The sequence below is a fragment of the Gorilla gorilla genome, chromosome 12, assembly GCF_029281585.2.
Source record: "Gorilla gorilla gorilla isolate KB3781 chromosome 12, NHGRI_mGorGor1-v2.1_pri, whole genome shotgun sequence".
Taxonomy (NCBI): domain Eukaryota; kingdom Metazoa; phylum Chordata; class Mammalia; order Primates; family Hominidae; genus Gorilla; species Gorilla gorilla.
The window spans coordinates 110070889-110087934 of record NC_073236.2 but is presented as its reverse complement, the minus strand read 5'-3'; the positions used below and the strand labels follow the sequence as shown (position 1 = coordinate 110087934).

Below are 17046 nucleotides of genomic sequence, written 5' to 3'. Positions count from 1 at the left end.
GGAAAGTTTGGAACTCCCTAAAGACTTGTTGAATGGCTTTGACCAAAATGCTGATAATGATATGGACAATGAAATCCAGCTGAGGGGAGTCTCAGATGGAGATGAGGAACTTGTTGGGAACTGCAGCAAAGGTGACTCTTGTTATGTTTTAGCAAAGAGATTGGTGGCATTTTGCCCCTGGTCCAGAGATTTGTGGAACTTTGACCTTGAGAGACATGATTTAGGGTATCTGGTGGATGAAATTTCTAAGCAGCAGAGCATTCAAAAGGTGACTCTCATGCTGTTAAAAACCATTCAGTTTCATAAGGAAGCAGAGCATAAAAGTTCAGAAAATTTGCAGCCTGACAATGTGATAGAAAAGAAAATCCCATTTTCTGAGGGGAAATTCAAGCCAGCTGTAGAAATTTGCATAAGTAACAAGGAGTTGCATATTAATCCCCAAGACAATGGGGAAAATGTCTCCAGGGCATGTCAGAGGTCTTCACAGCAGCCCCTCCTCCCCCCATCACAGGCCCAGAGGCCTAGGAGGAAAACACGGTTTGGGGGGCTGGGCCCAGGGTCCCATGCTGTGTGCAGTCTAGGGACTTGGTGCCCTGCATCTCAGCCACTCCAGTCATGACTAACAGGAGCCAAGGTACAGCTCGGGCCATGACTTCAGAGGGTGGAAGCCCCAAACCTTAGCAGCTTCCATGTAGTGTTGAGCCTGCAGGTACACAGAAGTCAAGAATTGAAGTTTGGGAACCTCTGCCTAGATTTCAGAAGATGCATGGAAATGCCTGGATGTCCAGGCAGAAGTTTGCTGCAGGGGAAGGTGCCTCATGGAGAACCTCTGCTAGGGCAGAGCAGAAGAGAAATGTGGGGTTGGAGCCCCCACACAGAATCCCTACTGGGGCACCACCTAGTGGAGCTGTGAGAAGATGGCCACTGTCCTCCAGGCCCCAGAATGGTAAATCCACTGACAGCTTGCACCATGTGCCTGGAAAAGCCACAGACACTCAATGCCAGCTAGTGAAGGCAGCTGGGAGGGGGCCTGTACCCTGCAAAGCCACTGAAGCAGAGCTGTCCAAGGCTGTGGGAGCCCACCTCTTGCAGGTGTGACCTGGATGTGAGACATGGAGTCAAGGGAGATCATTTTGGAGATTTAAGATTTGATTGCCTGGCTGGATTTCAAACTTGCACGGGGCCTGTAGCCCCTTTGTTTTGGTCAATTTCTTCCATTTGGAATGGCTGTATTTACCCAATGCTTGTACCCCCATTGTATCTAGGAAGTAACTAACTTGCTTTTGATTTTACAGGCTCGTAGGCAGAAGGGACTTGCCTTGTCTCAGATGAGATGTTGAACTGTGGACTTTTGAGTTAATGCTGAAATGGATTAAGATTTTGGGGGATGGTTGGGAATGCATGACTGTTTTGAAATGTGAGAACATGAGATTTGGGAGGGGCCAGAGGTGGAATTATATGGTTTGGCTATGTTCCCACCAAATGTCATTTTGAATTTCCACGTGTTGTGGGAAGGACCTGGTGGGAGGTAACTGAATCATGGGAGCAAGTCTTTCCTGTGCTGTTCTCATGATAGTGAGTAAGCCTCATGAGATCTGATGGTTTTATAAAGAGGAGTTCCCCCGCACAAGTTCTCTTTCTTTGCCTGCTGCCATCCATGTAAGAAGTGACTTTCTCCTTCTTGCCTTCCACCATGATTGTGAGGTCTCCCCAGCCATGTGGAACTTTACGTCCATTAAACTTCTTTGTTTTGTAAATTGCCTAGTCTCAGGTATGTCTTTATCAACAGCATGAAAATAGACTAATACATCTTAATACATCTGCTTTATCTCTTCATCTGTCCATCCATTAATTCATCATATATGTATTAAGTGCCTATTATGTGGTCAGATTCCCTGTTAGGTCCTGGGCCATAACAACAAGCAAGATGAGTATGGTTTGGTCCATGTCCTAATCAATTTACAATCAAGGAGGAGAGGCCGAGCAGTAAATATATATCACAGTGTATGTAAAGAGCCAGAGGAATGAGAGACCTTGGTATGTTCAAGGAACAGAAAGAAAGACAACAGGGTTAGGCCATAGCATGCAAGGCAGGGAATACTGGCAGGTGAAGCTGGAGAGTAGGTTGGAGGCAGATCTGGAGGGCTTCATACCCCAGATTAAGGATGATGACTTCTAAAGGAATCCTAGAGAAAATCATTGAGTGATTTTATGCATGACTGTGATAGAATTAAGTTTTTGTCTTGAAAAGATCATTTTGTGTTTTTTTTTTTAAATCGTTGTGTACCAAAGATTGGACAGATGAAGGTAAAAGAAACAAAGAGGCCAGTGCAGTGGTCCAGGCAGAGATAGTCTGAACTTGGACTGGGATTGAGATGAAGAAAGCATCAGATGAAGCATCTGAGAAATACTGAGAAGTTAGAATCAAAACAACAAAAAGGGCAATTGGATGTTTAGGTGGGAAGGGTTAGAACAGAGTGACTATGGAAAGATGTTCTAGAGGCTCTGGTAGCATGACTGACAGTGCCTGGTAACCCATGACATGGTCTTGTGACTCTCTGAATGCTAAACCAAACAAGTTAAGTTTTCCCTACACAACTGCTCTCCTGGGGCTCTTTCAGGTGACAGGTGCCCACCTGCAACTGTCCTTCCCTGCAGTGCCCCTCCCCACCCCCTAGCATCTCTGCCATGGCCTGCTATTCTGTAGGAAGGACACATAGACCTGAGTTCTGAAATCTCCTTAAAGCCAGCCTCTCCATATGGGGTAGTAGAAATCCAACAGCAAAACCCAAACTATTACAGAAAAAGAAAGACAGAGCGCGCCTGTGATTTTATGACTTTTTTGTGTGTGAAAAATCAAGCAAAAATAGGAAATATGTCTGCAGTTTGTGGTGTTTGGGCTTGATCTATCATGGGCTTTGATATATCACAATGACAAAATTCTCCAATGAGAATCATCAAAATATTCTGAGTTACTACAGACAGCATCACCAGTTGATTAAAAAAAAAAAAAAAAAAAAGACAATCTTAGGTCTTTACCAGTCTCTCTCTCTCTGTCTCTTTATGTGTCAGGGTTTAGCATTCACATACTCAGTCAGTCTTATACAAGCCTCATGCAATATTAAAATGTTTATGCAACACTTTCTGTGCTTGAAGCACCAGCAAATGTTTTTGGTGTGCAAGGAATGAGGAGAATAATGTTCTTACACTTCCCAGGAGAAAGTCCAACATCAGAGCAATGCCTGCCTGCCCTCCATGATTAATCAGAGCAATAAATCAGATCTCCCTTTCCTCAGCTATCTTCCACCCCTCCTTGGGGCCCCCAGGCATTGACTGAGTACTAAAAAGAGAGCATCATGTGGTTTATTTGCCATAAGGAACAAAAATTGGAGGGGCACTCAAAATGTTTTTACCCAAGCTCATGGCTGTAATTCTCCAGGCATATGCCATGTCGGTATTAGTCAGATGTCAAACTTTAAACCCATTAAAGGGGCATGTTAATAGTGCAGCATTTCAGAAAGGTTTGCCTTCAGCTGCTGTACCCTTACAGGAGATTGATTTCCACATATATGAACCCAAATCCAAGTGTTAGAGACTAACGGAGAAATCGGTCTCAATCCGGTAGCTTTCAACCAATGATCATAAGACATTTGATGGGTAACTATTGCTAGAGGGAAAAGAGAGCTTAAAGACATCAAGCAATGGTCTCAGAACAGCACGCAGATCAGAGGCAGCTCTGGGAGCATGGCTTTCCAAGCCCAGAAAAATTAGAATATCAGAGCTGGAAGTGAAGGCCTTTAAGATTATTTTATAGATGAGAAATCAAGGTCCAGAGAGACTAAGGAATTTGCTCAAGATCCCTAATTTGTGGCCCACTGTCTAATGCAAAACCCAGTTGACCTTCAAAGAGGTCAGACATTTCCAACAACACTTGCTTCCTGTGGCTCACTGTCATGATGTGATGTCCTCTAAATCCACAGGTCTTCTCTGCTTGAGCTTCTACCAAATGATGAACTCTTTGCAGATTTTACATATTAGAGATGCTGTTTTCTGATTAGTATTTATCCTACTTAGTTCAATCTGTTTAGTTAGCTTTGTTGGCAAAGGCAGTGTCAGGGTATTAATCGGTAGGCTCAAACCCTATGTGAGGTGATTTGCTACTCCTACTAAGAAACTGATTCCACAGCCCAAGACTACTACTGGCTTTGCAAGGAGACTTCGAATGAAAGATGAAGATGGAACATTCCACGCTTATGGGTAGGAAGAATCAATATCGTGAAAATGGCCATACTGCCCAAGGTAATTTATAGATTCAATGCCATCCCCATCAAGCTACCAATGACTTTCTTCACAGAATTGGAAAAAACTACTTTAAAGTTCATATGGAACCAAAAAAGAGCCCGCATTGCCAAGTCAATCCTAAGCCAAAAGAAGAAAGCTGGAGGCATCACGCTACCTGACTTCAAACTATACTACAAAGCTACAGTAACCAAAACAGCATGGTACTGGTACCAAAACAGAGATACAGATCAATGGAACAGAACAGAGCCCTCAGAAATAATACCACGCATCTACAAGTATCTGATCTTTGACAAACCTGACAAAAACAAGAAATGGGGAAATGATTCCCTGTTTAATAAATAGTGCTGGGAAAACTGGCTAGCCATATGTAGAAAGCTGAAACTGGATCCCTTCCTTACACCTTATACAAAAATTAATTCAAGATGGATTAAAGACTTAAATGTTAGACCTAAATCCATAAAAACCCTAGAAGAAAACCTAGGCAATACCATTCAGGACATAGGCATGGGCAAGGACTTCATGTCTAAAACACCAAAAGCAATGGCAACAAAAGCCAAAATTGACAAATGGGATCTAACTAAACTAAAGAGCTTCTGCACAGCAAAAGAAACTACCATCAGAGTGAACAGGCAACCTACAGAATGGGAGAGTATTTTTGCATCTACTCATCTGACAGAGGGCTAATATCCAGAATCTACAATGAACTCAAACAAATTTACAAGAAAACAACCCCATCAAAAAGTGGGTGAAGGATATGAACAGACACTTCTCAAAAGAAGACATTTATGCAGCCAAAAGACACATGAAAAAATGCTCATCATCACTGACCATCAAAGAAATGCAAATCAAAACCACAATGAGATACCATCTCACACCTGTTAGAATGGCGATCATTAAAAAGTGTCAGGAAACAACAGGTGCTGGAGAGGATGTGGAGAAATAGGAACACTTTTACACTGTTGGTGGGACTGTAAACTAGTTCAACCATTGTGGAAGACAGTGTGGCAATTCCTCAGGGATCTAGAACTAGAAATACCATTTGACCCAGCCATCCCATTACTGGGTATATACCCAAGGGATTATAAATCATGCTGCTATAAAGACACATGCACACGTATGTTTATTGTGGCACTATTCACAATAGCAAAGACTTGGAACCAAGCCAAATGTCCAACAATGATAGACTGGATTAAAAAATGTGGCACATATACACCATGGAATACTATGCAGCCATAAAAAATGATGAGTTCATGTCCTTTGTAGGGGCATGGATGAAGCTGGAAACCATCATTCTCAGCAAACTATCGCAAGGACAGAAAACCAAACACCGCATGTTCTCACTCATAGGTGGGAATTGAACAATAAGAACACATGGACACAGGAAGGGGAACATCACACACCGGGGCCTATTGAGGGGCGGGGGGAGGGGGGAGGGATAGCATTAGGAGATATACCTAATGTTAAATGACGAGTTAATGGGTGCAGCACACCAACATGGCACATGTATACATATGTAACTAACCTGCACGTTGTGCTCATGTACCCTAAAACTTAAAGTATAATAAAAAAAAAAAAAAGAAAGAAAGAAGAAGATGGTTAAACTGATGCAGTTTAACCATATTCTTTGTGCCTTCTAGGCCTGAGTTTGTAGATTGCAGTGTCTCTTTCAAGGCTGGGGAGTTGGATGAGATGCAGTCTCAAGGTGGTTGTTTGTAAGAGCAAAGAATGAGACTTCCCTTACTCTCAGTCCTACTGCATGGTGCCCAAGACTATTACCAAGCAAGTTTGTGTATACTTTAGGCTTATCACAGGCTATGTTCAGGGGACCAATTATTTAGAATCAGACTATAGGTCTGCATTTGTATGAATGAGGTGGGTCCACTACTAAGAACATTTTCACCTAAGGGGGGTAAATTATTCATCAGATTAATTCTTGGTGAACAGTGAACCTATCCTAATACTATTGAGTTCTGCTGTTAGAAAAATCCAAGGTCACCAGGGCAAGACTGTCTCTGATTCTCTGAAGCACAGTGCCCCAAGCTATGGATGTATGTATCTATTTCTCAGCCTGCATGGCCCTAACTTGTGAAGCTCTCTCCCTACTGGACTTTGATTTCTCTTTTTAGTAGCTACACAGCAAACCCTATGGGCTGATGGGAGCACAGAAGCTGTCAGCCTCTGGGTGAACATTTGAGATTTCCATTAAGTTGATGCCATAATTTGCTGTCTCTCTGCAAGGTTTTGCTCTCCAATCTGGGCATCCTTCATCACTCCCTTGGCAAACTGAAGTGGCATGGAGCCACTGGCTGCCGAGAAGTTTAACGTTGACTTGGCTCTGGCTTGCTGAAGACAGAGTGTTTGTGTAGTGGATGTTTTAGTGAGGCTCTTGGCTGTAAATACTTTCAGGAAAACTTGTTTTCTATTATTTATTTCAACTCTGTGAACAAATACATGTTTTGTCCTTCACAAAGAGACCAATGGCAAAGAGTTCTTTTCCCTTCCAATTGAATTAATCATTGCAGGGGAAAAATTATTCCCAATCTTCAAAAAGTAGGGTTGTTGCTAACGTAATCTAGGAGAAAAATCACTGGTCAATTTCCAGGACCTGGGCATAGCCTAGTACTCCCCACTGACCACCATCACCTTTCCAGCCCTAGAATGTAGGAAGACCCTACTGAGAAAGTAGATATGGAGCTTTCAAAAGAGACTTCAGGTAAGAGGAGCCCTATTGACGCAAGGTCTTCTTTAATCCCATCCAGGGCTAAGACCCTTGCTATTCACAGTGATCCAGTGCCAATAGCACCGGCATCACATGGAAACTTGTTAGAAATGCAGAATACATTGGGTATGGTAGCTCGTACCTGTAATCCCAGTGACTCAGGAGACTGAGGGAGGAGGATTGCTTAAGGTCAGGAGTTGAAGACCAGCCTGGAAAACACAGCAAGACCCTGTCTCTAAAAAAGTTTAAAAAAAACAAAAATAAAAACAAAAAAAAACTTAGCCAAGCATGGTGGCATGTGCCTATAGTCCCAGCTACTTGGGAGGCTGAGGTGGGAGGATCACTTGAGCCCAGGAGTACAAGGCTGCAGTGAGCCATGATTGTGCCACTGCACACTAGCCTGGGCAACAGAGTGAGACCCTAACTCTAAAGAAATAAAAAAGAAGAAGAAGAAGAAATGTAGAGTTCCAGGACTTATCTCTGACCTCCCAAATCAGAATCTGGGTTTTCATTAGATTCCTAGGAGTTCTGGATATATATTACACTTTGAGAAGCATGCTTTAGAGCTTCTCTCTTTATGCCCTGAGGCACAATGACTCCTCTATACGCTAAATTCTTAGTTCCTGATCAGCTCCTCTCCTGTTTTTACTGTGTATGCTCTGTCCCCTCCTGACCTAGCTCCAACTCTGTTGATCCACATCAGTGTATATATTTTGGCTTCTTATTCTATCATCACTATAATTTACAACTTTTACAACTCAAGTCTGGCCAGTGCAATGCCTTCTTAAGGTTCAACACCTAATAGTTAGCCTTGGGAGTTGATAGAAATCACTTAACCTGTCTAGGCTATAGTTTCTCCAGATGCTAAATGACGATATACATATGTGTCACTCTCTATGGGACACACATGCCAGGAGGACAAATGAGGTCATTCATATTTAATAGCACTCATTATTATACAGTGAGTGCAAGACATTATTTGTGAGCATCTGTCTGGGTTAATGGCCAATATCTCCTGAATAGGCGAACCATTTTCACTGCATACTTAATTCTGAAAATGTTAGAAAAGTAGGGATTTCACAATGTTCTCCAACTGGGTATGGTCTTATCATTCAAAGATCTCAGTATACTGAATACGATTTATGAAGAACCTCTAGCAACAGGAAAGGAATCTTGAGTAAGGGTGAGTCTTCACCATGACACTGGGAGATGAGGTTCCCTATATGCATTGTCATCTCGTGGAAATGGACAAACAAGAAACAGTAATAAAGGGCATCTCAACATCATGGAGAAACTGGGTTGAAATTCAGGATGTCCAGACACCAATTCCACATGACTTTGGACTAATGAGAAGAAAAGCAGAGGGTGGAGAACCCAGAAAGCAGATATATGGAGCAAGCAGGTGGCAGTTTCCAAAAGCTGGGTGTGGGGTCCCATCACATAGGTCGCCGGCAGGAGGTCTCATGAGCAGAGAAGCAGAGGCAGAGCCTGATGTGTCAGAACTAGGGAACTGAGGTGAAGTGAAGAGGAAGGGGTAGATCTTTCAAAGGGGCAAACCAATGCACAACAACCAAGAAGCCCAAAATTTGTTATCTTTGGGGGAAGAGGGATATGTAGGGTGCATATGAGAGTGAGTGCATGTGCACACTAGGGCTACACAAATGCCCTACATTTCTGTCATGCCTCTTCTCACTATGTATGTGGGTATTTCGCCCAGAGATCTAAAGCTTCTGAACATAGCTACTTCGAGGCAATAGTGAAGCTAAAGCCCTTGCTTCTTCAGCACATTGGGCAAACCACAGACCATTGTACCTGCTTCTGAATACTCATCCATCCACCCATTTATCCATCCAGCCTACAAATACTTAGGGAACACCTACCATGTGCCAGGCTCTGAGTGAGGCACTGCCCATCTTCATGGGTCTCAAAGTCTAGTGGGCATGAATCAAGTAAGAATAGAAATAAATGATCAATTTTCACTTCACCATGAGAGCATGTAAAGAAACTGGAGGTAGTTGGGAAATCAGGAGAAGCTTGCTTCCTGAGAAGGCGGCAGTTGAGCTGGGCTCTAAAGTATGTGTAGGGATTGACAGGGCAAAGAGAAGTAGGGAGAGGGCTTTCAACAGAGGCAGGGGCATGGGAAGAAAGAGAGCTCAGTGTGGGTGGGTGCACAGCCCAGAGAGCACTTGAAGTAGGGAAGTGGAGTCACACTACAGAATACAGAGAGGGCTGTCAGGGGACAAGACCTCCGGACTCCGGCCACATAGAGCCCTCATGCCTGGAAGGAAAGTGAACATCAGGCCCTTCTTCTCCTCTCCTCTGTTGGAATCTCTCCAGGTATCAGACTGAAAGAATGATGAAAAGGCATCCCTGCTCTGCATCCCTGTGTCTCTATTTTCCTCCACCACCCCTCAAGGCACCTGTGCAAGGAGCAAGTCCACATCAATAATGCAGCAGCCTCCGGGCAGCAGCCTCTGGGCTTGGCCCTGAACCTGTAAGACACTGAACAAAATAAGAAATCTGCCTGTTTTCAGGTCCATCTTTGGACACGATCATCTCTCATGTTCTACAGTGTGAATTTTCACTAGTTGGGTTGAAGCATTCGTTTATTTTCCATATCCTGAGCTTTCTAAAAAAGATGGAAGCAAACATTAGGAAGAAATCCAATAGCAAGAATCCTTCAGTGCCCAGAATAATCACTGCCTTTTATGGAGCACTTACCAGGTGCCAGGCACTGGGCACATGCTTCACAGGCATTGTTTCATTTCATCTTGACTATATTGCATGTTCCAGGCATTTTAGCTCCCATTTTACAAATGAGGAAACTGAGGCTCAGAGATGTAGAATTTACTCAAGGTGACACCATTCATAGGTGGTAGATTCAGGATTGGAGCCCAGGTCTACCCTGTATCTCCTTGAAAGCATCTCAAGCATGCAGCATCTCCTTTCTTGAAAAATTACAAACATATCTCACCACATCCAGCTCTAGACAGTTTTGATGCCATTGTCCTTGGAAGCTTAATTACATGATTACTCGAGATCTCTTATAGACTTTGACATTACCAATATCAACTGCACTCCTCAGCCCAACCCAGCCCTCATTATCTCAAGCCAGGGAGCACAGTTTAATCCTGCAAAATCAATAGGACACATGGTTGGGCAGAAAAAATGGGGTATACGAAAGCACTTTGTAAACTGCAAAGGTATATAAAATATTATTAAACTCATCCTAAGACATAAGTCAGCAGTATGGGACTCTAAAATGTTAGTTAAATTAATATGACCAGCAAGGCCACACATCTGGTAAGGTCAAAACCACTAACTTCTCAGCCAATGATGTTTGGGGAAAATATGAGACTGCTTCTTTCTGCCTGAGAGCTCTAATCACACAGCATGTTTATTGTCTACATGGTACTCGCCCAATTATAAAAAAAGTGAAAAATTCAGCTGATTTTGCCAGGTTTTGTGGGCTTGACACAATGCCAAGTAGCAGTAACCAGTCTCATCAATTTTCTCAACTGATTTGACACGTTATTTTGGTATATGAGTTGACAGAGCTGGAGGCAGAAAATTCTAGGGGAAGTATCAACTCTAAACAATTAGGACAATGTCAGTATGTGGAAAGTAAATAGGGTGGGAGTGAGCAGTAAAGATTTTTCAAAGTTCTTAGTGAAGTTTGCTTAGACATCAGCTATAATGCCAATATAATAGACATTTTATCAGCTTAAAAATCAAGATGAAAAACTGAGATTGCAACAGGAAATACTTTGTCTAGAAATGGCAACAAGCAAAAAGGGTGTGAGTATAGAGAGGGGAGATCACAAAAATAGGAGGAAAAGAAAATGAGGGGTATGATTCTGTACTCCCCTAATTGGCAGTTGGTCCCAAACCACTTTACTGTGGTGACCTGAGAAGTCTTTCCACATTAGTCACACCAAAACACAGAAAGACCAGAGTTTCCTGATCTGCCTTCAGCACTAATGGTACCATCAATTGCAGCAAAAGAATCACACACCTTCACTTCAAATCATGGCAGGCAAAATTCCATTTGCTTTACCTTTCAAAAGAGCACAAAGGCAGTGTAACTCATTCAGAGCTCATGGTAAAGAAAACTGCCCCATTAGACAAGCTCGCAGAGCCTTGCAATCTAAGCCAAATAAAAAGGCAGCAGTCATTCAGGCTGGGCTGGTGAGTGGGTAAATCAAGTGGTGACAAAGAAACAAGCAATTTTGACCCATGTCTTTTTGTGCAGCAAGAGGCCGAGTATCCTGCTAGCAGCCAGCAAATAATAAGTAGCAAGAGTTGAAGGCAAATTTTGATGCTCTTTTTTTCGTTCTAAGCTGATTTAGAGACTGACAAAGTAGCAGAGAATGTAAACGTTTTGGGGTAAAATTCAGTGGCCATATTACAGAGATATATTGACAATTAAGACCTAATGACATAAGGGGGGAAAGGTATTTCCATCTGAGAGTACTGAAACCACCAGCATTTCTACCCTCGAATAACATTGCCGTGCATTTCTTCCATGCCATTCTTACAAGAGACAAGAAACGATGTGTCTTCCCATTGTACAGAACTGAAAATGAAGGTATGGAGTGTTTTCTTTCTCCCCTGGGATCACAGTAGTATACCATGCTGGTGCTTCATCTAGATGTTCGTGTATCTCCTTCTACAGATTCCCCATGCACCACTCTCCCCTCCCCAACCCAGACTGTATGTGGATATAAGAAAGTCCATGATATGGTTTGCCTGTGTCCCCACTCAAATCTCATCTTGAATGGTAGCTCGCATAATTCCCATGAGTTATGGGAGGGATCTGATGGGACATAATTGAATCACGTGGGCGGTATCCCACATATTGTTCTCATGGTAGTCAATAAGTCTCACAAGATCTGATGGTTTTATAGGGGGAAACCCCCTTTGCCTGGCTCTCATTTTTTCTTGTCTGCCTCCATGTAAGACAGCCTCACCTTCCGCTATGATTGTGAGGCCTCCCCAGCCATGTGGAACTGTGAGTCCATTAAACCTCTTTTTCTTTACAAATTACCCAGTCTTGGGTATGTCTTTATCGGCAGTGTGAAAATGGACTAATATAGTCCAACTCACTTGCCTTGAGTTGAGACATCACCGAGGCACAACTTCCATTCCATAGCTCCCCTGTAGATCATGCTGCAGCATGACAAATGAGGGGGTTTTGCCTGAGATCATTCCATAACTTAGCTTCTTCCCTTCCCCATCCTGCTTCCTGCACTTCCTTAGCAATGTTCCCAGGGAGCACTTCTTTTAATAAGTCCCTTGTATACTAATTCTCATTTCAGGGTCTGCTTCTGGGGAACCAACCTAGACAATCAAAATAGCAAATTTTATCAAAGTTATCTGTATCACTCAGGTTAGGCTAAATTACATTATGAAAATATACAAACCTCAAAAATTGCAGTGGTTGGACATAACAGAGAACTACCTCTTGCTCATACTACCCGGCCAATGAAAGTAGAGAGGGGCTGTCTCCTAACATTAGTCACTCAGAGACCCAGGCTGACCAAGTCACCATTTTGAACATTGCTAGTCACCATGAAAAAAATAGAGACTGGAATGCTCGTGTCAGCAATAAGTGTTCACTCAGAATTGACATATACCACTTCTGCTCACAACTCCCTAGCCAGAGCTAATTTTGTGGCCCCATCCAACTAGAAGAGAGTTTGCCCTGCTAAGTATAAGTAAGTGTTAATATCACCTTAAGCCAGAATAAGGAAGAACTTCACTAATGGCTACTGCAGCAAATCAGAGCTTAGACCCCTCATCTGTTACCTCCTTGTGAAACATGCTTTGGTTTTCATGAATATCAATTTAGCTCCAAAATCCATTTACTTTCTACTAGAGATTACATGGTTGGTTGGAGAAACCAGGAGCTGAAAAATGTCACTGTTATTCCAGCTTAATATGGAGCTCTTAGGTAATCCATGGTCAATGCTACAGTTCCTCCATATGCAAAATGAACTGACAGCATTACTTTATGTGTTCTTTCACTTCGGTCAAGATAAAATAACTGGTACAGAGCTACGTGTCCTAGTGCAAACATTTTGGAAACTAAAAAATATTCATATTAAATAACTGTTTTCAAACACTGGACAGCAGGCAGTAAAGGAATGTAATCCCTGATCCCACTGTGAACACAGACATCCCCCCTCAACTTTTGATAGAGAGGTATTATGAACTAGAAGTTGTCCTCTGTTGTTTTAAACCACTGATATTTTGAGAGTTGTATGTTTCACAGTATAACTTAGCCTATCCGGAATTATACAGATAATTTTCTGTAGGGAAACAGATAAGGTAAGGCATGGAATTGACCTCATTTTCTATCTGGAGGCACTTGTTGGAGAGTGACATCACAAAAGAAGGCCAAAACATGGTCTCGCTGAGGCCAGGGGAGAGATATTGGGATTTGGAGCTACTGAGGTGCCTGGAATTTGTAGGATATGGTGCCAGAAGGAAGGGAGCAGTGCAAACAACGAGATCTACAAATGTGCATAGGTATTCCCTTGAGTCTTTGGCTGAACACTGTGCTGCACATGTGCAGTATAAGACTTCACAGAGCCAGGAAAATATCTACTAGAGAAAGAAAAATTACCAAAGATAATTGCTCCCATAACTGCAAGATATTGTACCCCAATCTACTGGAGATGGCACAAGACTGTGGAGAATCCTCGATAAATTCATAGAAGCCCCAGAAAGTCCATGCTGAGGAGTAGACCTAAACTAGCCCTAGGTTAAAGACTACTTTAGATCATCTCTTTAAAAGCTTAAAATCAAGCTTCAAAAGGACTAAACTGATTCACAAGTAAATTGCCTGCCAGAACAAAATTCAACTATTTATTAAGGAAGACAATACAACCAAGGCAGTCAATAATGTAACACCAATAATGTCTAGCATACAATCAAAAATTACCAGATAGGCAAAGAAGAAAGAAAATGTGACTCATTTCCAGAAGAAAAGCCAGTCAATAGAAACAAATCAGAAATGAGAAGAATTGATTAGCATTCATTTAAATGACTTTAAAATAGGTATTGTAAGTGTTCATATATTTAAGGGAAAATATGAATTTAATAAAGAAACAAAGAAACAATTACAATGGAGAAATGGTAAGCAAAAAAATTTTAAAAAGAATCCATCTGCAATTCTAGAACAGAGAAATACAGTATCTAAAATGAAAAGTTCACTGGATGGGCTTAACAACAGAGGACACTGCAGAAGAAAAGATTAGTGAACTTGAAGAGCAGTCATAGGAACTATCAAAACTAAAGAGCAGAAAAATGTTAAAAAGGAAAAAAAGGAGCAGAGCCACAGTGATCTATGGAAAAATATTAAGCAGTGTAGCATACATGTAATTGGCCTAAATAAAAGTGAGACAAAAAGTTGGGTCAGAAAAATTATTTTTGAAAATAGTGTTGATTATTTTCCCCAAATTTGATGAAAAATACAAATCTACAGATCTAAGAAGCTCAATGAAACCCATTCATGATAAATACAATGATGGCTCTACCAGGGCACATCATAATCAAATTGTTAAAAACTAATGATAGAAAGATAAAAGATTTGTATAAAAATGTTTATAGCAACTCTATTCATAATAGCTACAAACTGGAAATAATCCAGATGTCCATCAACAGGAGAATGCACAAACTAATGGAATAACCATACAATAGAATACTATAAATAAAAAGGAACAAACCACTGATCGAGTCAACAATGTGTATGAATCTTTCAGATATTATGATAAGTGAAAGAAGCCAGACATGCAAAAGTACATCTGTGCCATTTCACATATATGAAGTTCTAGAACAGACAAAAGGAACCTGTGGGTGAAAAATGAATAACAGTGTTTGCCTCTGTAGAGGAGATTACTGGGAAGGGGCATGAGGAATCTTTCTGTGATGATAGAAATATTATATATCTCAATAGGGAAGAGGGTTATGCAGGTGCATGCAGTTGTCAAAACTCATCCTACTGGATACAAAAGATAAGTGTTTTTCATGGTATATAAATTATTTAAATTATTTTTGAATAAAAATGTTTAAAAGTTATTTAAAAGGCACAACCCAACAGCTTATGTATAATATACTTTAATGTTTTAAGTAGATACTGGCATCACTTTTACCACCCAAAATGACTTCCCTATATGCTTTCTGATGCCTAAAGTTACACTGATAATTATTTATATATTCTGAAGTTCTAGGCCTGGTAGTCTGCAAAGGGCTCTTAAATTGGTCCCATTGAAAACCATTTCCACCTTAGTGCAAATTAGTTTATCTGTTTCTTTTCTAAGAATGTGTTTTTGAGGAGATGGCTGGGTCAAATTCCATGGGGGTCACAGGAGATAGATTTTCTTGCGTGTTCTAATCTCCCTTCAATAAACAAATATTATTTATATAATAAGAAAGATGAATAAGTTTTTTAAGTACCTAGAGATGCCGGATGACTGGCAGAGGGGAGGACCCAGTGAGAGAGAAAACTGGTAGAAGAATGAGTGGCTGAGAATTCCAGGAAACAAATCTCATCATCTTCAAGATTTCACATAACTGCCTTCCAATTCAGACCAGCAAAGCATTAGGATAATTGCGGCAATTTTCTACACAGGGAGACATGGCAAGGTATCTTTATGGAAATTTCAGAGTCAGGATGAATACATTAAGTAGATCACAACACAAGCTTTTTGTTCATGACAAAATGGTTGTCTCGCCATTCCCAGCCCTTGGCACATTCTCTCTTGCTTCCCTCCTTTGTTTGTGTCCCTTCTTCTGCGTTCTCTGGAATGACCTTTTCTTTATCTCTGCCAATAGAAAATTCTCTTATCCTTAAATGGTCCAGGGTCATTCCCCACAAAGCCTTTGCTGAGTGCTCCCTTCTCTGGATTTCTGTGGCTCTTGGTGTCTCTTCTGTGAGATATATTATGACTTGGTGTTGTGTCGCTCTGTAATAATGATAATGATATAATAATAATTGTGAATTTACTACACACTACTCATAGTGCTGAGCACTTTACACACATCAGCTCATTTAATCCTTACAGTCATGCTCCAAGATAGGCAGCATTAACACAATTCATAGGGCAGGAAACTCAGGTTTAGAGAAGCCAAATTATTTGCTCAAGACAAAGCTAGTCTACTTAGCAAATCTGAGATTACAGTGCAAAGCTGTCTAAATCTATAGCTTTTATTCTTAACTGCTACGTTATACCGCCTCCTTGACATATATGTCTCATATATCCTAAAACAAACAAAGACAAACCCAGAAATCTATCTCTTTCTTTTAAGTCACTTACTATGTGACAGGCAGAGTATTCAGTGTGCCTTGAGGGAAGGGGCAATATCTTGTACATCTTTGTATTGCCTCCTGCATTTAACGTGGTATCTGGCAAATAGGTACATATCCTACAAATGCTTGGAGAGATAAAGAGATAGACAACCCCACTGCAAGACTCTAGTTCTTTCCACAGTTCCAAAATGTGGATTCCTAGAACTTCAAGCAACTGAAATGAAAGAATAAATGGGTAAAGACAAAGCTTAGTTCCCACTTCAGTCTAGTCATAGTTAGTAATTCAAACATATTCTCAATATTGTCTATAAATCACCTGGTTTTGCTTAGTCTCTTGAATTCCTTTCTGTTCTAAAATCTATGAATCTAATTCCTTTCCCTTTGCATCTCAGAAATCTTTCTATATCTCTTTTCAAATGTGTTTTCTGTTGAAAGATTACAAAGAAAAACTATGGCTGCAGTATGGCTATATGAGATCTTAAATTCAGGAAAGAAAGAATTTAAGACTTTCACACATAATGTGTCACTAAAATTTGAAACATTAAGTTATTGCATCTATTAATAACTGAACATTTACATGGCACATTGTAGTATGCAAAATACTTCTATTGCATTATCTTATCTGACCTTCACACTTTGGAGTAGACAAGGCAATTTGGATTATCCCAATTTTACAGATTTAAGAAAACTGAGACTTGGTGAAGTGATTTGC

General features: G+C 41.1%; 1 protein-coding gene and 1 long non-coding RNA gene across 2 annotated transcripts in view; both read right to left on the bottom strand.

Annotated features, from left to right (window-relative positions):
* The window catches only part of ALK (ALK receptor tyrosine kinase), a 738088-nt gene that overhangs the window by 634438 nt on the left and 86604 nt on the right, over positions 1-17046 (bottom strand). The window lies entirely within an intron of this gene.
* LOC134756807 (uncharacterized) lies at positions 15645-16542 on the bottom strand. The gene is made up of 2 exons (XR_010130013.1): positions 16342-16542; positions 15645-15990 (listed from the first exon to the last, which is right to left on the bottom strand). It is a non-coding gene; the product is annotated as an uncharacterized lncRNA (long non-coding RNA).